The sequence below is a fragment of the Podarcis filfolensis genome (genome assembly GCF_964270895.1).
Source record: "Podarcis filfolensis genome assembly, chromosome: 8".
Lineage (NCBI taxonomy): Eukaryota > Metazoa > Chordata > Lepidosauria > Squamata > Lacertidae > Podarcis > Podarcis filfolensis.
This window is the reverse complement of record NC_139611.1, coordinates 42,898,343-42,912,850: the sequence shown is the minus strand read 5'-3', so window position 1 is coordinate 42,912,850 and position 14,508 is coordinate 42,898,343. Positions and strand designations below refer to the sequence as shown.

Genomic DNA, 14,508 nt, shown 5'->3' with positions numbered 1-14,508 from the left:
CAAGAGGGCCTTTTACTAGCCAAGGCTGATACATGAGCTGTGATCCTGGAGAGAAAGAGCTTGGCTACAGATACCCATGTTCTGGTAACTTCCAGTTAAGACTACGGCAGTGAGTATGGGGTGCCTTTGAAGACTGTCTGGAAACTGCGCTTAGTTCAAAACACAGCTACTGTCAGCTACTAACTTGGACCAAGTGTTAGAAACATATTATGCCAGATAGCTTTGCTAGCTTCTTGTCGGACTAGCTTCAGAACCGTATACGGCCTCGGACATGGACGTCAATGTTACGTCTTCCTCTTTATCAGCTTTACATACACTAAAACTTGCCTCATATGAAGTGTGGAAGGTGGCTATGGGCAAGAGCGCCTTTTGGGTTGTGGCACCATGCTTGTGAAATTCTCTCCTCATGCAGACTAACTTGACATCTGCACTAGGCAAAGGCATTCTTATTTTCACAGGTTTTTAACCTTTGATATATTTTTATTTCTGGTCTGGTTATTTTTAGTACCACCTTTTGCTGTTGTCACTTGTTACTTTATTACTGTTTTATTGTGATTTGCAAGCTATTTTAATTTGCCCTACAAATATATGATTGAAAGGCAGAATGGAAACATTTTAAATACATAAGTAAATAAATATATTCAGCTGCTTGCAAGAATTTGATGTGTGTGTGTATGTGACTACTTGGATTTGTAGTTTTATATTATGAGTTTAAAATTTAACTTGCAAAAGCCTTTGGGATGGTCACCTCTCCTCCTGACAAGGACGCTATAGTGGCATGTTAGTCAGACATTCTAGAGGTGAAGTGTGTATTCCTCTACTGTGCATCACTATGCTTCATTTGTTGAATTTCTGCCTGCCATGCCTCTGTTAATAAACATAAGTCTCTTTCTCTACACTCTGAATGAACCTATTTCTGTGGAGTATAAATGAAGATGATAAATAAATGAAAATGGTATTGAATAACCTTTCATTAAAATTAATTAATGGAAAGCACATTATAACCAACAGAACTTTAATACTTCTTCGAATGTCTCTACAAACACCAAGCAAGCAAGGAAGGGCAAAAGCCTGCATTAGGAGTGGTGATAAGGTGCTTTGTGCCCTTCTCTCAGATAAAACTCTTATGAAGGCATTGCACGCAGGCAGGCTGTCCAATGCAAATTGCAGTCTTAGATCAAGCCTCACCAGCAGTGTATTAATTCAGTATTTATGCGTATTTTGAAGTGTTGCTTAAACTGAATCAGACACTTTTTTCTTGTCAGAGCCACCCATATTTCCTCAGCTGTGTTCAGCTATGTTGCATGTGTGTAAAGAGAGAACCTGTCTTTTCTCGGGAACTTCCTAGAAATGTGGAAAATCTTGACAATTGTTCTCTGTTAGTAGTTTTGACCTGTAAACTGTATAAAATGGCATTTCATTTCTACCTTTTAGACAAGGTAAAGCAGCTAGAAATCCAGGTGAAATCTTTGCTGCATCAGGAAAAGTTACCAGAAAAAGAAAAGATGCCAATAACATCCATCTGAGCAGCTCTTGTAAACTGTTTAAAACTAGCCATTTGGAAAGTACTTGATGGAAAGGTATGCTCACTGCCAGGGAAGCTACTGAAAAGGGCTTTTCAGTCTTCCATCCAGTACTTAGGTTTCCTGTCTTCCTTAAGGAAGACAAGGTGGCATCTTCTATGCCTGGATGAAACTGCTGTATTCTCAGGCTGAAAAAGAAGCAATCTTTAATCCTGTCAAAGTTTGATAATATTATGTGTATTGACTGAAATCCTACAGGGTGGACATAGTGGGCCCTTTTCATTCCCATAGCACATTGTAACCTAGCAGCTACCTTTGGAAAGTAACCAATATCAAGAGGCACTTGATATTTGCACGGATCATGGGGGTCCTCTCTCTTCTCAAGTTCCAAAATTTACAATAGTCTTAATTTAAAAGTTAAGCCGGGGATCAGTTGCTTAACCTGGAACTGGGAACCTGGGAGCAGGGGAAAGAAAGAAAGAAAGAAAGAAAGAAAGAAAGAAAGAAAGAAAGACTCCTCTTCCCCAGTCTCATATGCCAGTGTGAGCTGACTCCAGCTTTCCCAGCCAATTGTCAAGCGAACTGTTGTCTTGCTTTTAATTAAGGGTATCTGAATCAAAATTGGATAAAAAGGACTGGGAGCGGGCTTCATTCCTGCAGGTGTTGCTGAAATACACAAGGCAGAAGCAGCTGGTAATGAGTTAGTGAAAATGAAAAAGGGACATAAGTAGCTTCTTTAGCAAATCCCCTGGAAATGACACAGAGCCTCTTAGATCGATAGGACTCATCTAGCCAAGGGCTGCTGGACCCACTTACACCTCGGGGGAGAGATGTGGATGGCTACAGTATTACCTATGAAACCGAAGCAAAGTCTCATTTCATTATTTTCTTCCTTCCCCAGCATCAGTGCACATGAGGGCTTGAGGGAGGTAGTGCATAATATAGGGACATTTGATGTAGTCCCAGCATGAGGAGGCCAGGTGCCCTGACAAACTGTTCCTGGAGCACCACAAAGTAGGATGTGGCATTTGAACACAAGTGTGATAGTTCTGTTCTTGGATGGCTTATCCAATTAGATTCACCCAATCTAAACAAGGGTGTGTGTGGAATCTGGCAGAGCACCTTCTGGCCATAGGTGCACAGTGGTTGCCCTAATACCTTGATAGACACATCCAGTGTAGCTGGCAAGTCAGGTCCTGCTCAGCACAGAGCTGGAACAAGCACAATTCCCTGACTGAACAAAAAGGCTAGTGGCAACTGCTTGTGAAGGCTTGGATTTATGAAGCAGCACAATATGCAGTGAGAGTGGATATTTGCATCTGCTGGGGATGTAGAGAGGGAGCCAAAAAGAAAGCATCAAGGAAACCTGGTAGTGTTGGAAGTGGAGATTAGCCTGGGGAAGGCTTCCTCATAGCTCCTTCCTTCATTTTGCACAGTGGTGTGCAGGGGAGTTAAAAATGTTTTAGTGTGTGATTATCTTTAGGTTATGGTTGTATTTATATTGCTTGGGACCTCACTGTTTAAGGTGATTAATTACTTAATAATAATGCAAAACTGAAACTTTTAAAGCAAAGCAGAAGAGAGAGCATCTGAAAGCTAGTTGGAAATGGAGATTTGAGACAACTTGTCAAGCCAGTGTTCATATATATTTATTTAATTGTTGTTATTTGTATACCTCACCAAATCAATAAATGTCTGGTTGGACACCGCAGTAGCACCAAGCACTCTGGAACATTGTTCAAATGCAAATGGATTTCAAAAAAGTAATTGATGTGGATAAAATAAAGATAAGATAAGATTCATTTTAGGGGATATTTGAAGCTTTCTCTATATCTATATTACTGGATTTTGAAACATGATTTGGAAATATGTGGAAATAAATAAGCTGAGCCACTCAGCTGAGTAGCATTTTATTAATTCAGATTTTCTCATTGAGGATTAGGGAGGGCAGTATACTACATATAATGAGGCATACCATCTAAACAAGTCTGTAGTCTCTGACAAATAATTTACCTTTGAGGGGGGAAACACATTTCAAAAATTTTGCTGTTTTTTCACATTGTTACTGAATTTTAAATGGTATTATTTCTTGTTGTGAGACCTTGTTTTAGGGCAGCCTGTTCATACTGTAAATAAATAAATTTGTTGGAATTACTTGTTATATATTATTGCCATTTAGTGAGCTATTGTAGGAGGGAATTTGAAAGCATTCCACCTACCCTTTGGAGGGCACTGAAATTTCAGAGGGTCTGCTTCATTTAATCTGGAGCCAAGGAATAGCTGGCTTTGCTCTGAGAGCACACCCTGCTGGTCAGTGTGAGCGCATCTAATCATAATCCACAAATGGACACCAAAAATTAATGTGCAATAATATAAAATTGTACAAAAGATGATGTAGGGGGCAGAATATGTTACCAGTAGAGCCATTCATGTTCCCATATGAAGTACTATCACCTATTTTTACTCCTAGGTCACAGAAGAATGACTGAGAGAAGGCTTGACATCTTGTAGGCCTGATGTGGACTATATAATCCATGACTGATAAATAGCATGGCTGCTGCAGTCCTGAAGCATTAGGCTTAACAGGAATTTGACCTGAAGACTTGAAGAAATGGTGTGGTACCAAAGAGAAAGAAGATGCCTAGACGGGGGGGGGGGGGTGTCCATACTTTCTAGTGACCAGCAGCTAAACTGGAAAATAAACACAGGCTGTTTAGTTGTCTGAAGGCATCATTATATTACCTATGGCCAATATCAGTCACTATCTGTTACTAATGGTGTTTTACAATCCCCCACACGCCTCTTATTGACCAAAAATACTGGTGCCCCAAAACTATTACTTCACTGTTATGGTACTCTCTCTTGGTTATCCTTTATTTCCCAGAGTCTGGTGGCTTTTAGAGTGGACTCTGAACACAGCCAGTAAGCTGAGCTGAAGCCCTGTTCAGTATGTGACTAGTTACTAGGGTTAGCTGAAAGAATGTGCATTTATTTACTGAAGGTACTTTATAAATCAATACCTTGTTTTTGAACTCAGGTCAATAGGAATAACTCAGAAAAACAACAAACAACTACAGCAGCCCTAAAACAGCACTTTCAGCATATTGATTTTTAGAATAGTATCTTTTCCTGGTATTATTCACACAAACTTGAATATCACAAGTCATAATGAATGTATAAATAAATAAATAAATATATATGTGAAATGAAATGAACAAACAGTCAAAGCATTGTACCTTGGTGGCTCAGCAAAAATTAAAATGTCAAGAAATGTTAGTGTTGCCCTCTCAAAATTGTGCAGCACTGAAAACGTAGTTTGGATTCACGTATGTCAAAATGCTACCAGTAATTGAGTATGAATATAATTAACTTCCTTTTAATGTGAGAATCATAACATTTACTTTCTTCATGCAATGACTACGAGAACCTTATTGTTAGGCTTAGAATGTGTGTGTACCATGACAATTTTATTGCTAGCATGTTATTTTAAGGCATATGCAGTTATTTGGGAGTAAGCCCCATTGCACCAAGTGGCCCAGTGTGCATTTCATGGTAAACCATGATTGATTTCTGGTTTCTTTGTTTCCTCCCTGCTAGCACATGAAAGAAACACACCACGACCTCTAACTTAGCATTATGTTCAAACACCATAGTTGTTGTTTTTTTGCTTCTAACAAATCATAATCAGTATGCCAAAATTAAACCTTGGTTGCAGATCATAACTTGCTGGAAGATAAACCCACAACCCTTGGTTTGGATGTGAGAGTGGTCTGTTTCTTCCACATTCTAGAAGGGAGGAGACAAACAGACAAGAAAGGCTTGTTCATGGTAAACCAACAAGGCAAATGATGAAACTTTCTTCTATGTAAATATGCATAGGATTGGGCTGCACATGTGTCAGTGTGTCACTTTCATAGAATCATAGAAGTGTAAGGTTGGAAGGGACCATGAAAGTAAACTAGTCCAACAATGCAGCAATGCAGGAATCTTTTACCTAACAGACTCAAACCCACGACCCTGAGATTAAGAATCTCATGCTTTACCAACTGAGCTATCCCAGACATCTTTGAGCCTCTCTTTGTATACTTGGTGGTGAGGAGTGTACAAATGTTCAAATGGAGCTCTGACCCATAAGGTCATTTTCATGGTCAAATGTGGCATATTTTGCAATTAATTTTGGATGCTTGGAATTTTTAAAACTATGCTTAAAGGGAAAGAAAGAATTGTCATTGAGCAAAAATACAAGACATCTTCAAGGCATATCTAGCTTAGGAGTGGTTGTTATTTGTAGAAGCCCATCTCAGCATTCTATGCCCACCCAGGTTGGTCCTGCATTTCTGGCTTCAGACTGGAGGCGATGGGATAATACATTATCACACACCTTTCTCTCTTCCTGCAGGGGTGTTCCCCAGTCATAGCTATGGGTCTAGTGACTTGCTCCAGTTGCCATACTGGACCTTAAGGTGTCAGGCATGCATACGTGCTCACTCTCCCACAGCCTGCCCTTCTGAATTCTGCCAGACTCAGCTTATACTTTCTTCTTCTCAACTTTCTGGATCCACACATTTTGACAATCCTGGAGGGAATAAGGTAACCAGGCTAGCCTGTAGCAGCAAATAAAGCAAAGAAATCATTCTGTCACAATACATTTGTAAGTTTTTAAAGTGTGACAAAGCTTCATTCTTTCTACTTCTGAACTAGTCCTTCTATACTAGGAACAAGTTATATTATTTTGTTTATTCAAGGTATACAACTTGTGAGAGCCAGTGTGATGTAATGGCTGGGGAAACCCAGCCAGGTGGGTGGGGTATAAATAATAAATTATTATTATTATTATGGTTAGCCTGCTGGACACAGACATGAGATACCAGGGTTCAAATCTCTTCTCAGCCATGAAACGCACTGGGTAACCTTGGGCCAGTCACTGTCTCTCACCCTAACCTACCTGACAGGGTGGTTGTGAAGAAAACATGGAAAGGGGAAACCATGTACGTTACCTTGAGGAAAGGTAGGATATAATAGGGTTGACATATTTCAAAAAGTGAAAATCTGGACACAAAAGTCCAGATTTTCATGTACATTTAAGTAATTTCTGCCCAGACAATGTTTCCGATGGCCGAATCCCAGTAATGATTGGAAAATTCCAGATGTGTGGCAACCCTAGGATATAAATGTAATCACAATGCACAAATAAATAGTTTTTATAGAGTCATAAGTACTTGAGAGGGTATTGCAGGACATCTTGGTTGATGCAGGAAATACCCAACAGATAGATGCCAGCCCAGCCTCTGCATAAAAGACATGCAGCTAGGAAGAGTCCACCCACGTCCTTGCTGCCACTCTTGCTAATTGGATCAATTTTTGAACTGTTCTTACAATCAAGACCTTTATCCTAAAGCTTGGACATCATCTGTACTTCCATAATTGAAGCCCTTTAGAACTTGTTCTGCCTATTTACTGTATTTTTCGCTCTATAAGACGCATCAGACCACAAGACACACCTAGTTTTTGGAGGAGGAAAACAAGAAAAAAAATATTCTGAATCTCAGAAGCCAGAACAGCAAGAGGGATCGCTGCGCAATGAAAGCAGCAATCCCTCTTGCTGTTTTGGCTTCTGTGATGGCTGTGCAGCCTGCATTCGCTCCATAAGACGCACACACATTTCCCCTTACTTTTTAGGAGGGAAAAAGTGAGCCTTATAGAGCAAAAAATACGGTATTTACTTCCTCAGTTGCTTTCCCGATCATTCTTGGCTACACAGGATAGTAACACCAAGGTGCAAACTTGCTTCATTTCTTGTCTTAATCCAGTGATAATTCAGTATGTGGCCTGCCTTGGGCTAGCAGCAACTCCTATTTGGCTACCAAGTTTGCCAATTTGTCATCCTTTCTTGAAACTCTAGTTGTCTACATTTACTGTCTTAGATGAACTCCGTGACCTCACCTTGAGGTGTTAAGAATTGCTAAGGGCCATCAGAACCTGTGTAAATTACAACCACGCAGACAGCATGTTGAAAAATCAATAAGTAATGAAATAGTACTGCAGCAGAGTAGCCAAGAGAGCAATGGGTGGGAAAATCCTGAGGACTCTGTTTCATTTTGTCAAATAGAAAGGAAGATGTTCTGGTGTAATGTTACAAAATTATCCCCACTGGTCAGGGAAGAAATTGAAATACAGGAGAGGTGCGAAGCAGGTGTGATACTGCCTCTCTTGGGCTCATGAAACTCTTTGCTTTCCCTTAAGAATATAGCAGCCTCTACTTAATTCTGCACTGACTTGTCGCTTGCTTTTCTATAATGAGGTAATGAAATGGATTTCTGTCTCCATGTATTCTGGGATTGGGCATCTACTGCCTTCTTTCATCACTCCATGATTGTTGTGAATGATCACCAGCATTCAGATCCACCCAGCTAGCCATGCTGGGGAGGTGGACATATTAGGAAGAATTTGTAGAATGTAGATAATAGAAATGGACAGAACAAAATGAAAAGCAAGGCCTATTTTGAGGCTCAATGCAAAACCATCCACTCACTTTAACCCTTCCAAAGATCAACACAGACAGTCAGTTCAAAGGACAGCTGCACTTCAATCTTCAGATTATTCAAGCAAGTCTCAGAAGAAAATAAGAATAAATATGAAGGAATTAGATTCCTGGAAAAGTGGAGAGAAGTTGGACAAAGAGAGTTTGTTCCACTTGCAGAAAAACATTTAAGGTTAGATAAGACCACTGCTTTCAAATATAAAAAAAAGGGGAGGGATTTCCAGGAAGAGAAAAACTGATCTCCTTTGCAGATTTACATATCAGGAAGAACGTCTTAAAAGTAAGAAGAATTGGAGCAACCTTAAATGTCAGAGAACTAAATAGTCTCTGAATTATATATATTTTGAATATTGATCAATCCATTCTGTGATCCCTCACACCTACAGTCTGATATGGTAAAGTCCATGAACAGTGTCACCATTTCTGTTCTATCTGTGAAGTGGGCCTCAGCCAGACTGTACCCTTGTTTGTGCTTCTGCCCAAGTGCTCCTAAAGTTTTTTGGGGTGGATGGGTGGCATTGCAGAATCCAAGCTTGTGACTCAATTCCTTACATGTATAGAAGGATTCATAAAGTGTGTCTAAGTATCTGAAGAGAAATACACTCTGACCTGTTCACTAGAAACAACAGAACTATTTCTTTGAACAAAAAACAGGAACTGGAGGAAAATCCAGCTGCAAAACTTCAGTGCCATTTTTCTCTTTAGAGCTCTACAATCTTGAAGAACTGCCGTCAAAGCTTTTCTGAATGAGCAAATGAGAGGATTTTTTTGTTTTGGTTGTTGCCCTCCTGGGACTCATTGGAGTAGCAGGATAAAAATTAATTAGAGGCTGTTTGGAGGGGGCTTTAGAAGATCGCCTCAGGCTACACTTCAGTCTGGTTGTTAGAAGCAATATCATCACCGCCTCCTCTCCCACTGAAGAGACCTGCCCGGGTGTGGCTGGGGGGAGCCACAGAATGTTCAACACAGACATCAGAGCCAAGAGCTTCCTCCCATAGAGATTACTTACTGCAAAATCAGTGGATCTACCTGCTGACAGCCCCAGAAATATGTCTTGTTTCATTTTCTGGTGTCTTAAAGAGGTTGCTTATGAAGCTCATAGAACACTGATTAAATATCCACTAAAGAAGATTCTTTCCCTTTACTCTTTTTCATGAATTATGCTAATCAGAAGGATGAATGGAAGGTTCTGGTAATGAAACAGTCTTTCAGTGGCTGGCTTTCTTTTTCTAGGGAATGGACTGACAGTGTGAGGATGAGGGTTACAAATATCTGTCAATCCAAATGATTGTTCATTTGGATAGGAAACTCAAATACTTCCTGGCAATGTTGTCTTCCTTACTGGAACTCTCATGCAAAGCCTGTGTGTAGGTGTAGAGCTAAACACAATGGGACTTGACTGTTGACAAGTGATCCTTGGAGGCTTCTTTGCTGGTGTGTCTGGTCTTCATGTAGTACTACCCATTTACTGGGTTTGCTGCTTGCTGCATAGGCAGAAACTCTTCTTGACAGACAGGCAGGCATCAGTGTGTGGTAATAGGAAGCAGAATCAGGGGCAGGCAGCTGGTCAGACTGAAGTCCTGCAGGACCTGGGACAGTTCCTAGGGATAGCAGAAGCTGAACCAGCTATGGCGGAGGTTTTCAACCTTTTTTAGTCCATGGCTTCCTTGACCAACTGCATTCTTTCTGCGGCACCCCTGTGGGGCTCAGGACCCCAGTTGTGTCACCCCTTGCCTGCAGAGCTGGCAGTCTCTCACTGTTTTTGGAGCACCCTCCCTTGTGGAGTGTTCCCTCAGACTCCTCTCCTCTACCCTCTCCTTGGGAGTCCTCTGGGCAGCCACCACCACCGCCCCTGGTCTCTGAGCCACCCCTCACCCTCAAGAGAGTTGCCACCTCATGCTACCCCACAGGAACCTGGGAAGAGGATGTCCCCAGCCTTGGTAGCCCAACAGAGATTGGCCAAAGGTGGAGGACTTCCGGGTTGGCGCCTCCGGACAATGGCGGAATTCCTCTGATCGGGAGGAACTTGCTTCGTGGAAATTAGGGTCTGGCCACCACGGCGAAGGCGGGGACCCACAAAAAATCACAGGCGGGAGAAGCCTGTGAACGTGGGATTCGGCTGGCACCTTTTGCGCCTCCCCTACTCGTGGGGAAACCCGGTTTCGGAGATCCGGAGCGACGTGGGGTGAGTGGTGCGGTGCTTCGAATTGACTGCTTCTTTCACGGAGTGAAGCCGCATTGCTGTTGCCGGAGAGCGCTGACTTTTTCCTGTGGACAATTTGATTTTAAAACAACTACCTGTGAGTAGAACGGAAAATTGGATTTTTAAACGTCTTAATTTGGCACCGAAACGGGGAGGTTTCAAACAGGAAGTCCGCCTTCCCCTTTTGTAAATAGACTGAAGCAAAGAGGCTGCAAGCTAAAGTCTTGGAAAGCCTTCTGTAAAGGATTAAACTTCCATTGGCTAAAATTATTAAACCCCCCTTGGAAGCAGGAGAAGAGGGGGGGAATTTTGGATCATGTAAGCCTGCAGGAGAGAGTGAAGAAAGTCAAATTACCACCGCTCTGAACCTGGAAACGGGCTGCTAGTAAGACTGACGTTTTGGAAATGCTTATTGACTGTGAATAGATCATTCGTTGACAGCTAGTTAAATAAGAGAAATACATTGTTTCCATTGTCTCCTTCTGCATTTAAAAAGGAGTAAAAGTAACTGAAAATTGAAACTAACTTTATTGCTTGAACTGTGCTTAAAAGGATTGATTCAAATAGAAATTGTTTCCCCCTAGAGGAAGCCTTTGAAATTGTTACATGAGCTGAGCTGGGGGAATTTCCAGCTGCAAGATAAAATACTGTGAGAATCTGGGACTGACCTTGGAGTGCTAAGAATGTTGACAGAAGAAGCCTTAGTGGTTGCATTATGTAAGATAAATGATTCACTGGAACAGCTCCATAAGAAGACGGATGTGATGACTATAAAAATTGATAACTAATTTGGGACAAAAAGTGAACATTATTACAGAAACTATTCAGGAATCGATACAGGGATCAACTTTGACAGGGCAAATTGTGGAGAAGGCAGGGGAGAAAATTGTTGTTGTTGAACCTAAAGTAGCACAAGTGGAGAGGGAGAGATGCAATTTGATGACTATAAGTTGATGCTATTTATGAGTGAATTTAGAGAAAGTCAGATTTTGAGGATTGGAGCCCCGCTTGGACTGGAGAAGGAAAGTTGGATAGATCCCTTCATGCAGGGATTTACTGACCTTTGGGACCTGGACTTGGGTCAGGAGGAGACTGGAGTTGTGGGGACCTCCAGATTTGGAGGAACTTTGAAATACGTCCTGAAATATCTTTTGAATCTTAGTTTTAACTATGGAGATTTGGCTGACCTGTCGAGAAGGAATAAAAACATTGCTAGGTGGGAATTTCCCCGAGATCTACTCCTCAGCATCAAAGGAAGGAAAATAAGAACAAGATCAGGAGAAGACAAAGTGCATGTATAAATATGAAGAAGACTTGCAGAAGGGACTTGGAAAAGAGTTAAGAGCCTCGGACAGAAGATCACCAGGTTGAGGGACTATATGGAATTGACGGAAAAGATTGGCAGAATCCGAGACCAGGGAGAAGAGATGGTGGAAGAATATTGGAAAAAGTTTAAAGTTTATATATAGAAATAATGTAAAATTAATGAGTGTTAGAAAAATGATGGAATGGAATTATATGGCTTTAGTAGAAATTTTATAATGAATTAAGTATAAATAAGTACTATAGTATTAATGGAAAATAAGGTTAAAATATGTTAAGATAACCATATGACAGAAAATAGAGAAAGATGGAAAGGATTTGCTGAAATAATTAATAGAAATGGAATACAAAAAGGGAGGTGAGAGGAGGTCGATGAAACAAGGGAATGAAAGAGAGGGTATTGAGATGGTATGATGTGTGTTGCTGTTTTTTTGAATTGTTTTGGCTTTCGTTTTCTTTAATGTGTTAATGTTGTGTTGTGTATTGTCTATATATTGTACTGTATTGTTTTTTCTTTCTTTTGCTTTTTCTTTTTTTCTTTTCTTTTCCCCTTTTTTGTAAGGTTTAAAAGTAATAAATATTATTAAAAAAGAGAGAGAGAGATTGGCCAAAGGTGAACGTGAGGCCAGCAATGGCAGCAGTGGGCGCTGCTGGACCTGCATGGCGGAAAGTCTCCCCTTCAGCACCGGGCACTTAGCTCCCAGGCAGGCCTTGCACACAGCAAGTACAATAAAGGCCAGTACCCGCCTTTGGAGCTTATAGTCAAGGCTGCTGCAACAAACAGCTGTGCAAGCCTTTGGGAGGCAGAGATGCAAGAGAGCATCAGAGGAGGGAGGGAAGGAAAGAGGGACAGAGGCCACTGTTGCCCACAGCACCCCTGACCACCATTAAAGGCACCCCAGGGTGCCATGGCACACTGGTTGAAAACCACCAAGGTATGGGCTCCACTGAACCCTTATTTCCTCAAGTAAAATCTGATGACAGCCAGAGCCCCTTCCCCACCTCCTCAAGTGGCTTTTGCCTTCTCCAGGGTGGGGGTGGGGGTCAATAAGAGCAAATATCACATTCAGATCCCTCTTCTGAAAGGTTTGGGAAGCCACTCCCAGATTCAGAGTTAGGTGACTCTGCCTTCTTCTTCAGGAGATATGATTGGGGTCTTCTTCAACTGCTTCTATCTCTGCTGAATTTAGAGGCCATGAGATGTCTTGGGCAATTGTTCCTGGCTCCAGTTCACTACCGGAGTAAATTGAGATCCAGGGACATTTATATGTATGACTTAGATAGGATTATTCTGCCCTTCAAGAAGCATTCTAAGAATCGTTGTGTATGTTCAGTTTTGCTTTGCTTTGCTTTTTGCCATACCTTCCTTTGCTAAACAGTTTTCAGGCATCAGGAGACTTAAATTATACCAGTTCCTTGAGAGCACCATTTCTGAGGTCTCCCAGTCCAGCCTGGCCTACTTCCCATTTTTCCACTGAGAAGAAACAGAAGTCATTATCTCCCCGCAGCACTGCAGCTTTTTAAGTTCAATGTCAATAGCTAGTTAGGAAAGGGCAAGGCAGGTCAGGGATTAGGACTTCAACTGTCCTTGCTGTTTCTCTGTGGGATGATCTGCTGTTTTCATCAGTGTAATAAATAAATAAAAAAGATTCCCATGCCACTATCTCAGAAGTGATCAGAAAAGGAAAATGTCAGTTTTAGAACTGACAGAATTCTGATAAAAATGTGGAAGTGTGTGAGTTTTTGTGTGAAAGAGAAATATTTTGCTGCTTTTAAAAACTTAAAACCCCCTATTTATTCTCATCTTTTTCACAAGCAGCTTGGCAGTCCCTTCCTTAGTTTCTTTGGATTGTAACTAACTACTCAGAGTAGACCCATTGATATTAATGAAATTAATCATGTCCTTTAACTTCAGTGGGTCTACTCTGAGTAGGACTAGCATTGAATACAACCCTTTCCTTCTTTAAAAAATATTTCTAGAGAGCACCCCTGATATAAATATCAAGGCAGTGTACAACAAAATACGCAAGTACAATAAAAAATAAAATACCATAAAAACAATATTAAAAAATCATTAAAATGACTGACTCATCTCAGAAAAAATGTAAACAACAGAACAGGACTGTCACCATAAAAAGGTCTTCAAGAGATGCCTGAAAAACAGCAGTGAGAATCCCTGCTAAACCTTTGCTAGAAGAGTATTCAACAGTATGGGGCCAGCAACATTACATGCCTGACTTCAAGCTGAAGCCAGTTGGGCTTCTGAAGCATCCAGATTCTGCATAGAATTCTGAGTTAATTTTACTTGGCCTTGTGTCTACTAGCTTTCCATAACCTTTTAATGTCATAACTTGTACCAGAAGTTGCAATCACATCCCTTCTCCCTCCTACAGAAATATAAGTGTATGAAAGAGTTTTCAGAACATCTATTTATTTTTCTTGAATTACAAAAGTCCAATTCAGTTAGTAGCTTAGGTGATAGCTGTTGCATGAGGGGCATAGTAGGTCTGTGCTCCCTAGTCCTGCCCTCACTATTTCATCCCCTGCTGGTTCCACCATGCTGAGTGGGGAGCCTGCTCCACATGCCAGATTTAGGACTCTAATGTGGGCATGCAAAATAGACTCCCCAATTCAGAGTTACAATTTCCAGACAGGTTTAACAATCAATCTCTTTTTCACATGGAACTCTGGGAATTCTAGCTCTGGGAGGGGAATAGGGGCCTCTGAACAACTCTCAGCACAACTTTCTTAAACTACAGCTCCCAAAATTCTTTGGGGAAGCCATGAATGTTTAAATAGGTATTATAGCACTTTAAATTTACAGTGTGAATGTGTCCCAAGACTACACTCCTAAACACTTTTTCTGGGACTAACAGTAAATTATATGGACTTCAGTGACATTGACTTTAAAGTATAAA

General features: G+C 41.0%; 1 protein-coding gene and 1 long non-coding RNA gene across 13 annotated transcripts in view; both read left to right on the top strand.

Annotated features, from left to right (window-relative positions):
* ZFHX3 (zinc finger homeobox 3) overlaps window positions 1-14,508 on the top strand; it is a 257,142-nt gene that overhangs the window by 23,813 nt on the left and 218,821 nt on the right. The window contains exon 4 of one of the 12 annotated variants that reach the window (XM_083626172.1): window positions 5,923-6,113. The exons of the other annotated variants lie outside the window; for them this stretch is intronic. The gene's annotated coding sequence lies outside the window, so the exon portion shown is untranslated. The remainder of the gene's footprint in view (window positions 1-5,922; window positions 6,114-14,508) is intronic. 12 annotated transcript variants of the gene reach the window in all.
* On the top strand, window positions 7,643-13,637 carry LOC310768500. The gene is made up of 2 exons (XR_014551345.1): window positions 7,643-10,029; window positions 12,204-13,637. It is a non-coding gene; the product is annotated as an uncharacterized lncRNA (long non-coding RNA).